Source organism: Pseudopodoces humilis, chromosome 9, assembly GCF_049639895.1.
Source record: "Pseudopodoces humilis isolate 2021_Gansu_Grassland_sample_001 chromosome 9, ASM4963989v1, whole genome shotgun sequence".
Taxonomy (NCBI): Eukaryota; Metazoa; Chordata; class Aves; order Passeriformes; family Paridae; genus Pseudopodoces; species Pseudopodoces humilis.
In genome coordinates, this window is record NC_142208.1 from 15,260,126 (window position 1) to 15,277,939 (window position 17,814).

The 17,814-nt window shown below is 35.9% G+C and overlaps 1 protein-coding gene across 2 annotated transcripts in view; it reads right to left on the minus strand.

The window, feature by feature from the left end:
- Window positions 1–17,814, minus strand: part of ADK (adenosine kinase) — a 273,021-nt gene that overhangs the window by 126,685 nt on the left and 128,522 nt on the right. The gene's annotated exons all lie outside the window — the stretch shown is intronic.

Sequence of the window (17,814 nt, forward strand, 5' to 3'; positions counted from 1 at the left end):
CTCTGAGTGCAAACATTGGACATTGACATTTATTTTCATACCAGGCTGTGTGTGCAAAGGTTACGCGGAGAAATGTATATTTGTAATTCAAGAACAGACATAAGAAAGATGTGAATGAGTTTTTGAGGGCAAAACAGATTAGCAGATCTGCACAGTAAAAAGAATTTAGAACAGGATCTCATGGCAGACAGGGCAAAACACTGTCATGGTTTTACTGAGGCCCCACTAAGACCATATCCCAGGAAAAATAAATTAAATTAAATTAAAGCAGCAGAAATACAGCCCATTCACACTTCACAGAAGCCACACTCAGACTATTTCAGAAACGAGCAAAGCATGCCTCAAAGCATCTCACTGAATGGCTACCACATCCTCCTCGTCTTCCCACTATTTTATTTTCAAAGTATTTGTTGATTACTTTGCTATGTTTATCTATAAATCTAACCTTACAAATCATAAGTGGTCTGTACAAACAGCCTGTATGAGTAAGAATATTTGGTGCTATGAAAACATGAAATGCTTTTTTAGCCTCATTTTGAGCAAAGCTACAGGCAATTGCCAGGGTTAGGTGTAGGAGGATGGCGGTGTGATAAAATTCTTTTCAGGCTACAACTGATTCTTTGGAAATGACTGACTGTTCTGGCATTAAGCCATGTGTAGCAGCCCACATTTTATAATTACCAAGTTTGTTTTGTTTGTTTTGGACAATTGTTTGGTGTTTTCTCTGTTGTTGTTTGTTTTACCTTACTGCTACTGGATGTAGAATACTCTTAGGCTTTTAAAGTGGTAGAAGTCCACACTCTTGGGAGACACCCACATATGCAGCACTTTGTGAGTTGTCTAAACAATGTAAAACAAAGCCACAAAACAACTTAGGAAGAAACCCTTTGCATACCAATTCAAAACAATGCAAGCAAAATTGATATTCTTTTTTTATATATTTTCATGAAAGCTAAAACTATCAGAAGCCACTAACAAATGGGCCATCTGATTTCTGATCAGAGTATTTCAGTTTGCCCTCTTCCTCACCAGCAGCACCAAACAAGACATAATGACTCAGGCCTCAAGACAGGGATGATTCTCACGTACTGTTGATTCATTCATTTTGCCTTTACCCTCCCAAAAGCTAGATGAATGTGTTTTTTTCTTTGAATCTTTTGGTCTCCAATTCTCCATTACTAGAGTATCTAGTCTTTTTCCTTTAGGTAAGGAAAAAAACTAACCAGACACACCCTCAAAGTTTACCTTTTTGAGAAAAACTCACTGCTCAGCAACTACAAAAAAAAGCAAAATTAATTCTGGAATTTTCATTCAGGAAATCATTCTGAATAAATTACTGTCATACATCCTCAGCTGAAATGCAGTGTTCAGCTCTTGGGAGCCAGAAGCAGGACTCTGTGATTGCAGGCAGACTTGGTGTATGAAATCAGAGCAAGATAACCACAACTAAGAAATTTAGAGCCAGGATGCCACAGTCATGTGGCATCATGTAATTAAGAGATACTATGTTTTATATGAGCCTGAAAAAACGGAAGGATAATTAATACAATATACAGAAATACAAATCTACGTACACTTGCTGTATTAGGGCTTGGCCACATTGCAAAATATATATACAGTAAACTAGACTGTAATAGAATCATAGTCATTAAGGTTGAAAAATACCTCCAAGATCATCAAGCCTGATCTCCAGTACAGTCTGTACTCCGTGGTAACTCAGAGCAAGACCATACTTGGAGCTTATCCACATTTTTAGAATGAAAGTACATCTTGCTGCTCGCGCAATGTGATGTACATTGAACACTACTCACGTGACAGCAGAGTGACTGCCATGCTGATGGAGCCTGGTTTCTGCAGGCAAGCCTTAGGACTGCACAGCCTTTGCCCATGTTAGCCTACTCCATTGCAGAAGTTACAAGTGTTTCCTCCCAGTGTGCCCACACTAATGAGAGCCATATGTGGTCACTCTCTCGTAACTGCTTATTCCATGTACACCACCTCACACAAAATCATTCTAGAAGCCACAGCCAGCTTTGAGCTTCAGGAAGGACATAGAGAACAATTGCCCAGTGTCTCTGATACTCCGGGGACTAAAGAACATCCAATAAAACTACCATGTGGCAAGTTCAAAATTAAAAAATTCTGCTTCTTCCACACACTACCCAAGTGTATGACTTGTTACTCCAGGAGGCCACAAAGGGAGAAGTTAGAAAAACTGTTATTTACTTGTGGAAAACTGATAAACCTCAGCAACTGTTGAGCAACATGCTACTGCCTTTAGCTGAGCTGCAGATTACTGAAAGCTGAGAGGATATTTTGTGCATATTTCCCTACAGCATGGCTATGATCTACTTTTCCCTTAGCACTTCCTGTACTCTATCAGCTCGCTCAAGAGTTGTAAATGTTGCTCTTGCTTGAAAATGTTCCATGGTTTTATTTCTCATTTACATTTCTATTTTATTCTGCTGAAGAAAATATTTTAAAGAAAATAAATTATATCTAAACTCCAGTTTTATGTATGCTTGATTATCTAATGAGAGTGATATAAAACGAAGGGAAAGAGTTTATGTAATAAACAGCAAAGATTTAAAGCAACTAGAGGGGCTGAGGCTAATTCTTGCTTTTGAACTTAAAAGGAAAATCAATGACAGTAACTTTGTCCAAACCATGCCTGAACATTTGTATTAAACTATGCCCCTGTAAGTTTGGAGAACACCTTAAACTATCAAGATCAATCAGAGCACTAAGTACTCCTGAACAAAGCATTGCTCAAAGTACCATAACTCCCATTTAGCTAAATCCAACTGTCAATAGTCCTGCTACATCCCAGCTGGAGCAGCATGGCCACCTCTGAAAGCAGCCTTATCCAACTGCTTTCAAGGCAGTCATAAACAGCTATAACTGCATGAAATATCAGCTTTGAAAGTGATAATAAATGTTGTGCATTTTACAGCAAGTTAAGTAGTTTTCATTATTTCTGTCACGTATACCACTTCTTGGGAGAATTCACTTAAATCCACAGGAATTTCCCTCACTAAATCCATTTTGACAAAGCAGCAACTTGAAAGTGTGCTTAATTTTACATCTGACTTGTTAGTATCTGAAAATTTATTTTCTGAAATGAAATTATTTTTCCTTTCTTTTTTAGGATTAGCTTGCTGGAGTCAGATGACAAGTTATATTTTTATTAAACTCACTAACATTTATATTAAAAATTCAAATATCCATTATGAACATACGACAGTGTTGAATAAAATTTTAATAAAATTTTAATTAGCAATTATGCAGTATAGTCAACATAATGCATCAAATATTTGGGTGATCTTACTAGAACATAATCGCTTATAAAAGAGATATGAGATGTATATAACAAAAGTATGAGCAAAACTAGAGAAAAATTACACTTAGATTTACGGCTACATTTGAAGCACCAACCACAGGCACTCACATTAGCACAAAGCACATCAACCACTGCTGGTCTGGGGCTCCTAACGCCAACGATTACTGAACTTTAACCACATATGTCTGAAGAAAATGATTTGTTGGCTTTATCGTGCTTAACCGATGTTACCCTCTCAGGAAAACCACACTGTAAACCAAATGAGGTATCCCACATCCTAATGAAGTATCTTCAATATGTTGAATAAAAACATGAGTAGCATTACCTATGGTCTCTAAACTCTCTTTTAACATGCTCTTTTCCCTCTCTCATTTAATTTCCTTCTATACTGTAAAAAAAAGTCACACCTCCTATGTATGACAACTGCTGCAGACTGTACCATAACAGCTCTTCAGATGATTTATGAGGTCCATGACTCAGTTTTAAAGGCCCATGTGATTGTGGGCTACCGAATCCTGCAGCTCATCAGCAGGAGGGATTCCAAGAATGACAAGATGAATTTTTATATTTTACATCAAATTACAACAAGCAACAGAAATCTTCCATGTGACACAAGCAAATTAAACTATCAAATAAATGACAAAGTACAGAGAACATTATCTTGAAGAAGATTTAAAAAATAATCTCTGGAGACTAAACCAACCATGCTTGCAGTGTAAGCCCTCTGCTTCCATACACTTAAAATACAGGATTTTGTTGCAAAATGGCAGCAATCTTTTTAATGTGGCAAGTTAGAGGGAGTAAAGATGACAAAAGAATGAAATTCAATTTTTCTGGCCCATTATTACCAAAACAGCAGAGATTATTAGGGGGTTGAAGGATCTGTGGTATTCCATTATTTGAAACATTATGCCAAACAAGGCTATACAAAATAAGACAAAGGCAGATCAACCATATGTGCACCCTTTTACAATGAATTTTAGACAAAAAAACACTTTATATCAGACATTACAAGCTAAGAGCTTTTGAAAAACAAACAAACTATGAAGTTCAATATAAAAACCAGTGTACTGAGAAATTTTGGGAAAGCTGTTTTCTCATCAGAGGTTTTGGTAATGAAAAAATTTTATGGCAATTACAAAGCCAAATGAGTCATTAATAATAATCCTTAACATCTGGGAAGAACTGGTTAGTTTATTATAATATAGTCTCAAACATTTGTGGCAATAAACATTACATAGAAGATGAACTCACAATGTTTCACAGGATTTCCAAAAGCTTTTTGTTGTTTTTAAACAAGAGCTTTTAATTTGGGAATCCCTTTTACGCTTGCTCTAAAACTTCATACGTATTTGTTGTATCAGGCAAGTATTAACTCCCCCTAATTTGCACAAGGCTTATTTCTGAACCATCATCAATTCCAGGGCAGTCATCATTTCTGAGTATTGCTAGGCAAATGTATCAGTGAAGGCAAACAGAACTCCAAGCAAATAATACTCATGTAGAATTTACAGCTAAAATATTTTATGCATTTCATCAAAATTCCATATTTAGCTACAGCTTTTCAACTTGAAAGGACTGTAAACACATCCCAGAGTTGGGCCAAAATCTGTACAGGATTGTTGTGTAAGATTTTGCCTAATTCATAATGCAATTTTTCAGTTCATTGAGGTCATAGTAGGTATTTAATCTTATTTAATCTAAAATAATTAATGCAGAAAAGCAAAACATAAGAACATACATAAAGTAACTGATATTTCTTTTTATTTAGCTGTGGGCTACTGTTGCCCTTCTGGTACAGATGAGTCACTCTGCAGCACTCATTTTTTCACAGTGGCCACATCAACAAATCAAAATTTTTATTATTTTGATCCCTGTTTTCTTGCTGTACTAAAACCAAAAATTGATTTCCACTAGACATGTTGAGTTGGCAAAACCAGAACCACAACCATACAATAATATTAAGGTTTTCTGGGTTTGTTTTTCTTGTTTTAAGAGTCTTCCAGCTACCAGTGGAAGCAGCTTCCAGGAATTCCATGTAATGATATGTATTTTCTATTAATGTTAAACCTAGTCTATTGTTAAATTGAAAACTTATGTGATTTGTAACAAGAGGACAAGACAGTGTTGTAAAACTGATGCAATATTAAATAGCGTCTATTTACAATAAAATGTTGGTGACTACTTTTAGCATTATAATATATACAGTACTAATAAGATTGAAAAGACAAGATGATGACTGAGCTTAGATTCTTGGAAAAAAACCCTCTTCCTATAGCAGTACTCCCTAATTATTGTTAGCAGGAGGAAAAAATTACTTTCCAAATTCCAACTGATTCATCAGTTGCATATGCATAAATACATTTAAGTAGAAAAAGAGCAAGTAAGGGCAAAGTCGAAGGTTTGCTCCATTCTAAACTAATTGGGCTGAAATGAGGAAAATGGGAAGAAATGTGGAAATACTCTTCCTTCCTGGCAAATGTCACTCAGCACCAAAATATCATGCATTCTGTCCAAAGGTCCGAACTATTCCTCTGTATGAGTGAACAAGGTGGCAAGGATGACTCTGACAGCAGCTCAAATATATACTGACTGTGATTCAATTATAGCTTTTTAGGTATTATGACCATTTATAGCCTACAGCTAAGAAAATGGAATTCACATCGTGGGTAACATGCTGGGTGTTGTCTTCTACATGAAAAAGTCTAAATTCATCCCGGAATTTTCTACTTAGATGTTATTACATTGTACCATCAGAATTAAAACATTTGCCTTCAGGGCAGATGTTAATTGTCGCGTCGTTTTCTAATTGGTAACACAAGTTTAAAACAACTATAGCTTAACAAAATCTGCTTTCAAATCTAAAGCCAATAGCTCGAACAGTGTGCAAAACACATTAAATGCTCCACCATGGTTCACCAACGTGTAAGCTGTATTCTACTGCATTAACATTATCACAATTTTTCTGAAAATAAAACATTAAAGCATGTATATTCTTTTTATGTAAAAGAGAAGGACACTACATTATAACATGCCCAGGAGAATTTCTTTCCCAACATCTAAAGATTTATACTTTTCTTTTCAAGCTCTGACACTTCTGTCTTACTTTTCATTATGGTTTCCGTTTCAGTCCTCGCACTAGGTCAAAAAGCAAGAATGAGAGGTGCAAGCCATGAATCTTTTGAACTTAAAAGCTGCAATAGTAAATTATCAGTTCAAAGTCCTTCCTAGCCCAGTATCACATCCCAACAACAGCCACACATGGATGTCTAGACAAGACTACGACAAGAGAAGCGCATACAATTCTCTACCAGCTGTCAACTATTTTCAGCAGAGAAGATTTCCTACACAGATCTGAGGCTGCAGAAGGGCTGGAGTACTCTTCTGATACTCTTTCCTGTCAGGTCAGTGGTGACATGACTGCTCGTGGTATGAAAATCAGCAGACACCATCACATCATCTATTAATTAGTAAAAAAGTCTCTACAATGCTATCAATCTCAGGTTACTCAGTCGATTTCTAGATATAATTCTAAAGTGGTTTTGCTGCTAAACTTCTCTCCTCCAACCTATGATGTCACTTTATCAACAGAGCAGTCAATAATCCCATGTTTTTAAAACAAAATTGAAATTAACTTTCTTACAGATGAGATCAATTCAACCTAGTGCTGTAAAAAACCCCAACAAGTCAACTCTTAAGCCTGTAATTCTACGTTCTATAAAATTGCTTGGGGAGCATGACTGAAGTTTAATATAAAATTGATTACAGTAGAGTGACTGAATAAAGCAGAGAATATGCCTCCAATTACAGGGGGTTTTAAAACCCTTTTCTGATATCTATCTCCTAAATCATAACATTGGATATTTTCTGTTGTTACTTTCACCACTGTACAACACTTGGTACCAACTCGGCAATTGGGCAGATTACTATAATGACATTTTTACTCAAAAGAAAAGAAAGATGGCACATGCTTTCAATTTTAGTGACATAATTTTATCATCATACTGATAAAACTAAGTACTTATTAAATTCATATTTTGAAGGTCTGTAGGCTTTGTAATAGAAAGAAATTCAATGTTTTCAAGATAATTAGAATCGGATTATTTTATTTAATGTATTTACCATTCTCATGTTCAAACATTTGACTCTGCTGCAATACAAATTTCACAATATTCCGTAATCTAAAAAATTTTAACATTTTCTGCTCCCCTTTCAGGAACAACATTTTCTACTTCTGCTGTTACTGTGAAATGCATTAAAGGCAGGTCACATGATTTCCCTCATGTCAACAAATGATGGCTCAATTAGGCAGATAAGAATCTACAGTCCTCAGCAGAAACTCTCTTCAGGCCATTCTCAGCAGTATAAAGAAACGCTTAGGGACAGCACTGGTTCTGGGGAATGAATGCTTGCTGTCCTTTATATACATGCTCATTGAAAATTTCTCTCTTTCTTCAGCGAAAATTGGATCCTTCATATTGTTGAAAATTTTCAATCACTTCTAGTTCGTAACTTTTTTCCTAGATTTAGTTGTAGTTCATGATTAAAATAAATAAAATAATGAGGAATTTAAATTTTAGTACATTGCTCTATTAATTCTAAATTGGAATTTTTCCTATTGGAAATAGGAAATACTATCTGGTAACTAAACAAATAAAAAGTATTGAGTTTTGACTACAGTCCTCAAAGGACAAGGGAAATTCATATTTAAGGAACAAAGTTCATTCTTACCTTACTTTGCTGCAATCAATGACAGTATACACAGCTATAAATGCCAGTAATGTCCTGGGTGCCCTCAGTAGTTGACAAGGTTGTCTCTGCTTCATTCCAGTTACTCACACCATCTTCCATATCAACTACCTGCCACTGTTTTGCTGAATTTCTTTATTTTAACCCTACTGTGAAGAGAAATCTATGAAAAAATACTGCGTTCTTTCACATCAGGTTATGCAGAGAGCAAGACAGAGTATTCAGTACCGCCCTCTTTCTCCCATTTCTTACATTTGCCTCATTCTTTCAGATTTTATGACTCTTTATAGTGCTTAGCCTTTACTTTTCACAAAACACCTCAATGTTGTTCAGCACCAATTATACTCCATATGGTCTTAAAAAGACATGTTCAGAGGCATATGCTGAGGCATATTTCATGATAAATACTGTTAACTGCTGTTTCCCACCATTTTCAAATTTGCAGGAAAGTATTGTTATATTGCATCTGGCAATATCATAGTTGGCAAAAACTATTAGGAGCAGTGGCATTCTGCAAAACAACTTCCATAACTTCAGCATAAAAAGTGGTAACAAGACACCTTCTCACCTACACCTCTCCAAGGGTGAGAATTGTTAGCCATGTACTAACCATGGGAAATCTTGTGACTTAGAAAGAGCTTTGCAATATTTATGGACCACAAGGTCTGAGTATTTATGGTGAATACTATGGCCAGGTGTTTATTAAATTATTTTGTTTAAGCAGCTACATTTTTTAGAAACATGCAAAAGCCACTTTACCCTTAACCAACACAGCCCTGCTACAGAAACATGGTGCAAGTATGATTAGGAAGGTGAGAGCACTTCTGCTGGTGCAGCAGCTGTTACAAAGTGACTCCATATCAGGGTGCTTATGCCAGAAAGAAGTGTAAATCCCCAGGATGGTTTTCTGCAGCAGCTGCATCAGCAAAATCCTTCTATTATGGAAAAAATCTATGGGCCCTTATCTTTTGTTTAAGTCAGACCTTTGCAAGGATTAGTACTGGTGTTTTTATCTTGTTCATATTGCAAAAATTATGTTTTATCTGTCAAGCACTACCTGCTACCATGACGGTCTGTATATTCCTTAGAAAGAAACACCGTCTCACATCCACTTCTCCAAATTAAAAAAATTCTTCAAAACCAGCACTTATTACTTATTCAGAGAATGTTGTATTTCCTTGAGCATTCTACCCTTAATTAAAGGAAAAAGAAAAGAAAAAAGAAGGATCTTCTTTCTTTTGACCAAACCAGACAGTCTGAAGCACATTTACCAAGGTGACCCAGTGCACTGCTGATTGAACAGCAGCCTGACGACCAGAAGGATTAAAGCCACACCACAAAAACTTCTCAGAAGCTCCTTTCACGTGAACTTCCAGAGCCTGCTTTTGGGATCAGTCAACTCCTATTTCAAATAAACCTGACAACAAACAAAGCTGGCAGGACTCAGCCCTTCTGCCTCCTAAAGGGCCAAAGAACTTATCACAAAGTTGTAAAAAGCCCAATCTGCAAGGCATACTATTTATGTGTTTAATATATTATCAGTGAAAATCCACATAGAAGCATTTTTGCAAAATAATTTTTTTACTCCAAGTACACAATTACTAAGCACAATGTAGCACAAAATTTTCTCAACACAGACTTTTAGGATATTGATTAGCTATGCTGTAAAAACATTTTCACTTTCTAAAACGGTAATTATTTCTTGCAGAATCAAAAAGTAGCCTGCAGGTTCCTATCCTGTTATTTCAAAGCACCTCTGGACTACAGGGAAGATCGATGCCCCTCAGTACAGTTTAAGTTTTAGGATAAGAAGCAGCATATTTGAATTCCCTTGCATTACGTGCATGAGTATTTTAACATTCCGTAATTTTACTGTAAGTTACTGGCTTTGAAATATCATGCCCAAATGTTATCACTTTAATGCTCATTTCAAAGCAAATCATTCATCATAACCATTTGCAAAAATAACCTAAAAAATTGTATTTAAACTACTGCACTGCCCTTATTACACAAGTAAACAATAAATGAAACTGTAATTTTCACTTCAGACCAAGTAGTGGGCTATCATAAATAGCTTAGCTCTAAAGTTATGCACAGGCTTTGCTGTTGAAAAAATAGAACTCCTTCATGTAAAAGAGTACAGTTGCTGCAGAATTTTTAAGTTTTTTAAATGTAAAAGTTGATGACATAATGACAGACACAATACATATTTCAGGGTTATGCTGACTATGACATTTCCTCATGTTAATGAGATCAAGTCCTTTAGGAGAAAGCAAGAACCCTACATTTAAATCAACTGTACACAGAGTGGTGACTAGAATCTATGATAAATTTTGGTAGGCAGCAACCAAAACAAACAAGTTTAACTCAAACAAGAAAAATTCACAAATGTCAAGTTTTGGTCTTTAGAACAGTCTTAAATGAATGATTCTTTTAAGATGTTATCAAACAAGAACTGAAACAAAAATTAATACAAGATAGAACCAATATTGTTTCAGAGCTTCTAATGTCTTGATTTGATGGTGCTTTAGTTTTGAGCTTTTGCTCTAAGAAAGCTGACATGGTAACAGACAAAATTCTTATGCTCTCATAAGGAGAGCATCAAATAAAACCTGACATGCAAGAGAAGCTACAGTAAAAATTTCCTTTCCAACTGATTCACCTCACCACTTAAGAGTATGAAGTCTTCCCTTTTTAATTTACATTTAAATAAGTGTGTTAAGTCTGGCCAGAGTTAATATGATTGGAGACTGTGGCCTGAAAGGCAGAGGCACCTGGGAGCAGAGGTCTCTGCAGTCAGCTGTGGGTGGCACAGCAGGTCCCTGTCCCTTGTGAACACCAATTCTCAGCACTCCCCAGCCTGCTACAAAGCCTGATTCAGTCTGTGCAGACAAGTAGCTTACAACCAAGAGACTGATTTAGTATTTCAACAGATTTACATATTCTATTAATGAAATAAAAGCATGCCCTTTCCCTTCTTCTCCCCAACCCCCCTTTAAAAAGCAATATACTTTTAAAAGGGTAATGCAATCACAACCATTATGTCAATGAAAATTACACGCTGGGTTTATCTCTGTAGGTATCTGTCAAATACAAAGCGCGCACAACATCTTTGGAGTAATAATGATGTTTTATCATTTTAATTACAAACACTTTGAAAAAAGTCCCTAAAGTGTACCAATTGGGGTGGTCTGAATTAACAGTAGCTTGATAGCCCAAGGGTAGCAAAAATAGATTGAACTACCAAATTTCATAGTAGTTATAGCAGCTGTCTTCTTGCCTCAGGGAACCTGGGTATTTAACAAAGCAGACAGCTTGGCATTGGCATCTGATTAGTAATGTGGGTTTTGTTGGACAGAATAAGCGCAGTTCTATTGTTTCCTTGTTTGGTTACAAATTCGGAGAGCTATGGCATCATTTGGGTTTTATAGTTAGTTTCTGTGTATTCACTTGCAGGTATTGTAAAAGGTTATTTTCTCACTTATCACTTGCTCCAAGTAGGGAATATTGTCTTGAAACGAGCAATGAAACATGACAGGATTTAAATGTCAGGGTCAGTTGCCTTCCCATTTCTGTGCCAAAATTTTGTTGAACCAACTGTGTAAGTTTTTCTAATTGGGCAGAAAAGTGAATAAGGTGAAAGCCTGTTCTCCCCTTATCACAGAGTAATTTGGAATTTAATATAATTGTAAAACATCATTTATTCGAGCCTAACTTTATAAGGGAAAATTTCTCTTCACAAAAGAAGTATCAGAGGTAAAATCCAACTATTGGAGCTTCTGGGAGAGGGGGACTGATTTTTATTTTTGCAATCCCACAGTAGCCTGACAGTTTGGTAACTACTTAGGGTAAGAGAATCTCTAGTTCAAACCTAATCTGCTTAATAGTAAAAAATCTCAGTTAACATGCTTCATCTATAAAGGTTTGATCTCGGGACATAACCTTAGCACATACAACAATATTACTCCGAGGTTTGTGTTTGAACTTCATACAGCCAAAAAGACCCCCCACGTGGCTCTTCTCTCTTTCATTCTTTAAGTATACATCACAAATTATTGGGGCTTGTTGGCAGAGTTCAAATCACTGAACTCATTGCAAATAGTCTACTTCAGCTAGAAGTACATTCTTTTACTCTATCAAATCCATCTGAGGTAATAAGACTTGATGTTTTATTCAACAGAGCTGAGGAAAATTGTTGCACAATAGGTTAATTCAAAATGGCAGCATAGAAAATGCATCTGTCAGTGGGGATCAAATTACAGGGCAAGCTCCTCTCAATGCTTAGAAAAACAAGTCTGCAGTTCTACAGATTATGTGCATGTGTGTGTTTAAAGGGGTGGGAAAGGAGCTAAATATCTGAGCTAACCTCCAATTAAAGTCAATCATAAAAACAGCCAATTTAATGAGTACGGATTTCTTTGGGTAATTATAACACCAACCACTTTTTTTTCTCCCTCTCTTTTAAATCTGTAATTCTGCCTTCTTTTTATTGCTTGCTTTGTCATTAATCGCCTCAGGAACTTGATTTCCTAGCAACAGACTCTGCCACCAAACATTTGGCTCCTTTTCAACATTTTCTTTGTGAAAAATGGCACTGCTATTGCCGCCTGGCTGTTGCAGCTAGACTGGCTGTGTAAGTGTTCTAATAAGGCATTCTTCTAAAAAAACCACACAAAAATCACATGATAAAAGGAGCGATGACTGAACTTCACTAATTACTGTGCTGAAGAAACATATCTGCAATTTAAAGGCTACTGGGGTAGGAGGAGAAGGACAGAAAAGGAAATATGTATGTTCTTCACCTTAAAAAATATAATTAATTGCATAGAGGTGAACATTTAGAACTAAATATTTTTACAATGTTAGACAGATTCTCGTTAATTTTATCCTATAGAAATACGAGGTATAACCTTTGTTAAAAGCTAATGATGTATTTTTCTGCATACAAAGCATTCATTTCGAAGAATGGCATCTTGAAGACCAAATTTCACAACAAAAAAAGAAATTTCTAATTCACTTTTTCACATAAGTTACTTGAGAAAACATTAACAAAATAGTTTACGCATAGGAAGTTATACCTGAAATGGTAGCATAATGCACTCCACTTCCTAAATATATCACAGGATGACACAACATGTGGCTGGTGCCAGTTTAGACAAGGCCTTTTTCTGCATTTTAATCAAAGAAATAAAGTGGTGGATTTCTGTATTTATGAGCGAGAAAGGTTTTTTTTCCCCCATATTTGTTTTGGAACCCAGTAAATGGCAGATTTTCTTCCTGGTTAGATACAGAGTCTATCATCTCTCCACAGCAAATGCATCCCCCTTCAGCTATGACTTCCAGAAAACACAATGGCTCAAGATGATGGGTTTCAGTAAGGGGATGTTATCCCAGGCTATCAAAAAAAGGCCACAATTAACTGTTGCTAGCTGTACCTTCTTCTCCATGGCTAAAATATTCACTAATAATTCAGTATGGTGTTTTCCTGGCCATAAAAACCTATTAATCATTGTGAGAAACAGTGTTGCATGTCAAATGGCATAACATACTGGTGCCAGAGCACTATGACAAAAGTCATCAATGGAAAAAAAAAATATAGTGAAGTTATTCAAACAGATGTCTTTTTTAAGGGATATTTTGCTTCCTGCCAGTAACTTGTTTCCTAGCACAGACCTAGCACATCTCAAAGGAAAATGCCTCTCGCAATCCATTGTAAGTTATCATACTTATCATAGCAGTAAATTACAATAAAAATGCATTCACTGAATATGTCTCTGAAAGGAAGAGACAGCACAAAAGAACTTTCATTTATACTTACATTGTTATAATAATCAGCATTTTTTCAAAAGTAAAATAGCCAAGCCCCATGTAAAATACTGTAGAATATTATTTAAGCTTTACTATTCGTTGCTGACATCAAGCTTATGTTTTGACAGACTCATGTTGAAACCAGATAATTCCTCCATCAAGCCCACTAGACTACCACAGTATCTCTCTGCTTAGACAAGCACTTAGGTATTAAAAGAAAATAAATATAAAAATAGCACAGTGTTTGTTGAAACAGACCAGGGTGGTTAAAATTTTCATATTTCTCCAGCAGATAGATGTGTTGCATTAGGTTCACTATGATTTGCTGTAATAAATGGCATTTCCTCCTGGAAACTCAGCCTAAGCCCAGAATTCCTGGTCTTCATGAGAACTGCCATTATCAACAAAATAAACTACACTTGATATCAACTTTGAAAGCACAAAAAATGCTGAAGAGGGGTGAATGTAATTCAACTGTGGGCTAACAAATCTAAGCAGCATTAGAAAATTTTATACTCATTGTAGTACAACTGAAGGGCATCATCATTTAGAAACTTTAAGTATTTGCTATGCAGATGTAGGAGGACAAAACAGTTTAAACTTTTACAGATTATGAAATAACAACAGCCAAATAACAACGAAGATTTGTTTGGGTTTTGAAAGCTACTTTACTGATCCATTCTGAGCTACAACTCCCATTACACCACAGACTGGGAACACAGCTGCAGTCAATACTGCCATTTCAGATGCTTAGTAAAGGAAAGTGCTTGGGAAAGAAAATGAAGCAAACAAAAAAACCCAACTGAAGCACAGAAGCAACTTTCAAGAAGAAATACATTACTTCAGCACCAAGAAAATACGAGCATCAAATGCCAGTGTTCCATCCACCTCATAATCACCAACTGCAAACATTAAACAAGTGCAGGTGTTGGACTGAAGGACAAATTGGGTACAAGTAAGTAACTGGCTGAAATAAGGATGGCTAGCTGGAACAGGAGAAAACACATACCTGGGAATGTTTAAATAATGTTTAAACAATCATGTTCATGTACAGAGAGAAAGTTAAAATTCAGCTGTCCATATGAGCAAGCTGTATGTATCAATTGATACAGTTAAGATTTCACAAGGTTAAGTGCAGCTTTTAATGAAGGAAAGCATTTTCTCCTTTTCTGTTTTCTTCCCATTATGGAAGAAGAAATGCAAAATTTACTTATATATAGTAAAACAGAGTTGCCCATTGGAGCCAATTGACTAAAATTCTCCTCAATTTCCTTCTGCTCTTCTAAATAACTCTTATCAACAGATACTTCTTTTTAACCAAAACCACTGACAATAAAAATATCTTTGCACTTCAGGCCTTTGTAAAATATGAAAATTAACAGCTATATACTTCAAGTTGCATTAATAATGTCAAAATGTTTGTCTGCAATGTTCAAGAAACTGAACACCAGCAACTCCCACAGATGCCTCTTAAAATAAGACAAGCTGCACAAATACGGAGTTTTATCACCCAAGTTTGTAATATGCAGCTCTAACACCTATGATTTCTAAAATGCAACTCCTGACAGCAAGCACAAACTCATAGAAAAAAAAAAATAAATTCATTTGCCTGTCCCCCAAATTTATGATTAATTTCATGTTGTGTCCCATTCACAGTTCCAGAGACTGAATGACAGTGTTTAGTGCTATCATGACTCTCAACTTACTCTGAAATAAGGGAAATGTCTGAGTAAGAGACATCTTCTAGCCTCAGTAGGAGCCAAATAAAATCCCTCACAGTGAATTCTAATCAGACACCAGCAGCACAGCTAGCTGATCCACAGTGAAATGAATATGACAGACTGGAAGATACTATGTCAATGGTATAAATTACCGCAAGTATAGGAATTATATCTGGAGAAGGAAAAGAAATTGCATAGAGTTTGACAGTACATGTAGCCTATCTTAAATGATACAAAATAGAGTAATTTTAAAGGATTAAAATACACCTTTAAAGTTTATCATCTTTGAGAAAGGTGGGGCAGCCTCTGAATTTCGCTTCTATCTGTGATTTACTGGGTCCTATACTCTGCTTGTCTTTCTCTAATTTGTCTGCTGGATCTGATTACCAGCTGGCTAAAATAAATGTATTGTGTTCATCCATGGAACAGAAGTTGTCTTTAAGGGTTTTGTCACAGCTTCACTATCTTTTCCTTTGTACCTACTCCTCCCTCTGTGAATTGATTAGATTTTAGAGCTAAGTTTCACGTGAGTGTCATTCTGCTGAATGCTGAATTGAAAAGTATATTATCTATTCTTTGAAACACATACAGGTGACCACAGGATATCAGAGACCTGTCCTAAAGCAACAACTGCCCAGTTCTGCCAAGAAAATATATTGTTTGATCATCTCAGGACATGGATTTCCACAATAAGTAGCTGTCACTGACATACACTCTAATGCAATCCAAGAAATAGGTGACAGTTGGATAGAAAGAAGGAAATGAAAAGCAACATATGCACAGTGCAAAGTCAAGGAAGGCAACAAGACTGAAGTCAAGACAAACAGCAGACAAATTAATGACTCAGAGCTACCCTCTACACCTCGGGAGTGGTAAATGCTCACTACATGGATTCGTTTAATCTGGTAAATCACTACAAACCCTCAAGTAAAGAAGCTAAATGAAAGAAAAGGGCATGAGCACACTGTAGCATGAGGAACCATGGACGGTTCTACACTGTCTCCTCTCCTTCAGTAAATTTGCGAACACAGTCTGTAATCTGAAGTGATAATACTGTCCCAGAAATCTGAGTTGAGCCCATCCCTGCATGCTTTTGCTCTACATGTGAACACGGTTTTTCACTCAAAATATCTGCAATCATATACTTTCCTAATCTGAATTTCATATTGTAAATATATAATACCATTTATTAGCACTTCAGTGTTATTCATTTATCCATTAATACTTGCGCATCTTGGGGTTTATTTCCAGTTTAGTACAATAATTCTCTGTCTCCTAGTCAATGTTTGGATGTTGTAGAACTGGCATCTAAGAAAAACAGCTTTTAATATATACAAAAAACAGTGTAGTGAATCATCTAGTCAAAATTTAAGTGATCAAACTGACTGAACACAGAGGAGTGACTTCAGAACTAAAAAAGAAGGCTTTTTCTTAAAAAATACAAACCTCTTTAGCACCTCATGTAATAGCACCTCGCAGTTTTCCTGAAGCATCTCCACTAAGTTTAATTTTTCCAAATTGTACATTGGAAGCTTCATTGGGAATTATATACAGGCATGGGAAAATTAAAAAAAATAATAACCCCAAACTTAGTGCCGTAAAACTTTTGGGAATATTTGCCATTCTTCTTTATTTAAACTATACTCTTAGCCTTTCAAAATTTTTCAGCCAACAGCAGTAATTCCCAAGCATGGTATTTGGAAAAGAAAGAGCGCAGAACACGTGAAAAAAACAGCAATAAAAAATTAGTAGACAATACACCTACATATATTTTAACCACAGCACAAACATATGGTCATAGCAGCAGGACGTATTTTCTTTGTACGCAGAGAAGGTTGTAAGTATTTTTTGACAGTTATAAAGGGGCAATCTCGGCCATACACAAGAATCAATAACAACCATGTAAGGCCTACAGCAGTGCACACTAACTGGCTGTAGGAGACATTAACACTACCTAAAAGAAGTAACTGTATTTTCAATGAACTTGTTCCTCCTGGATAATCAATTTTTTACACTTCTTGCCAGTTGTTCCCACATAGCTCAGGTAGCAGAATGGAAACAGCTGTCATACAGAATCCATATATTACATGCATGTTATGAGGTTTTAATCTGTCATAGATGTTCTATGTTTGTTAATTTTGATCAGTCATATCAACTTGAGAGAAGATGAAAACAAATTCACCACTGTTATTTAGG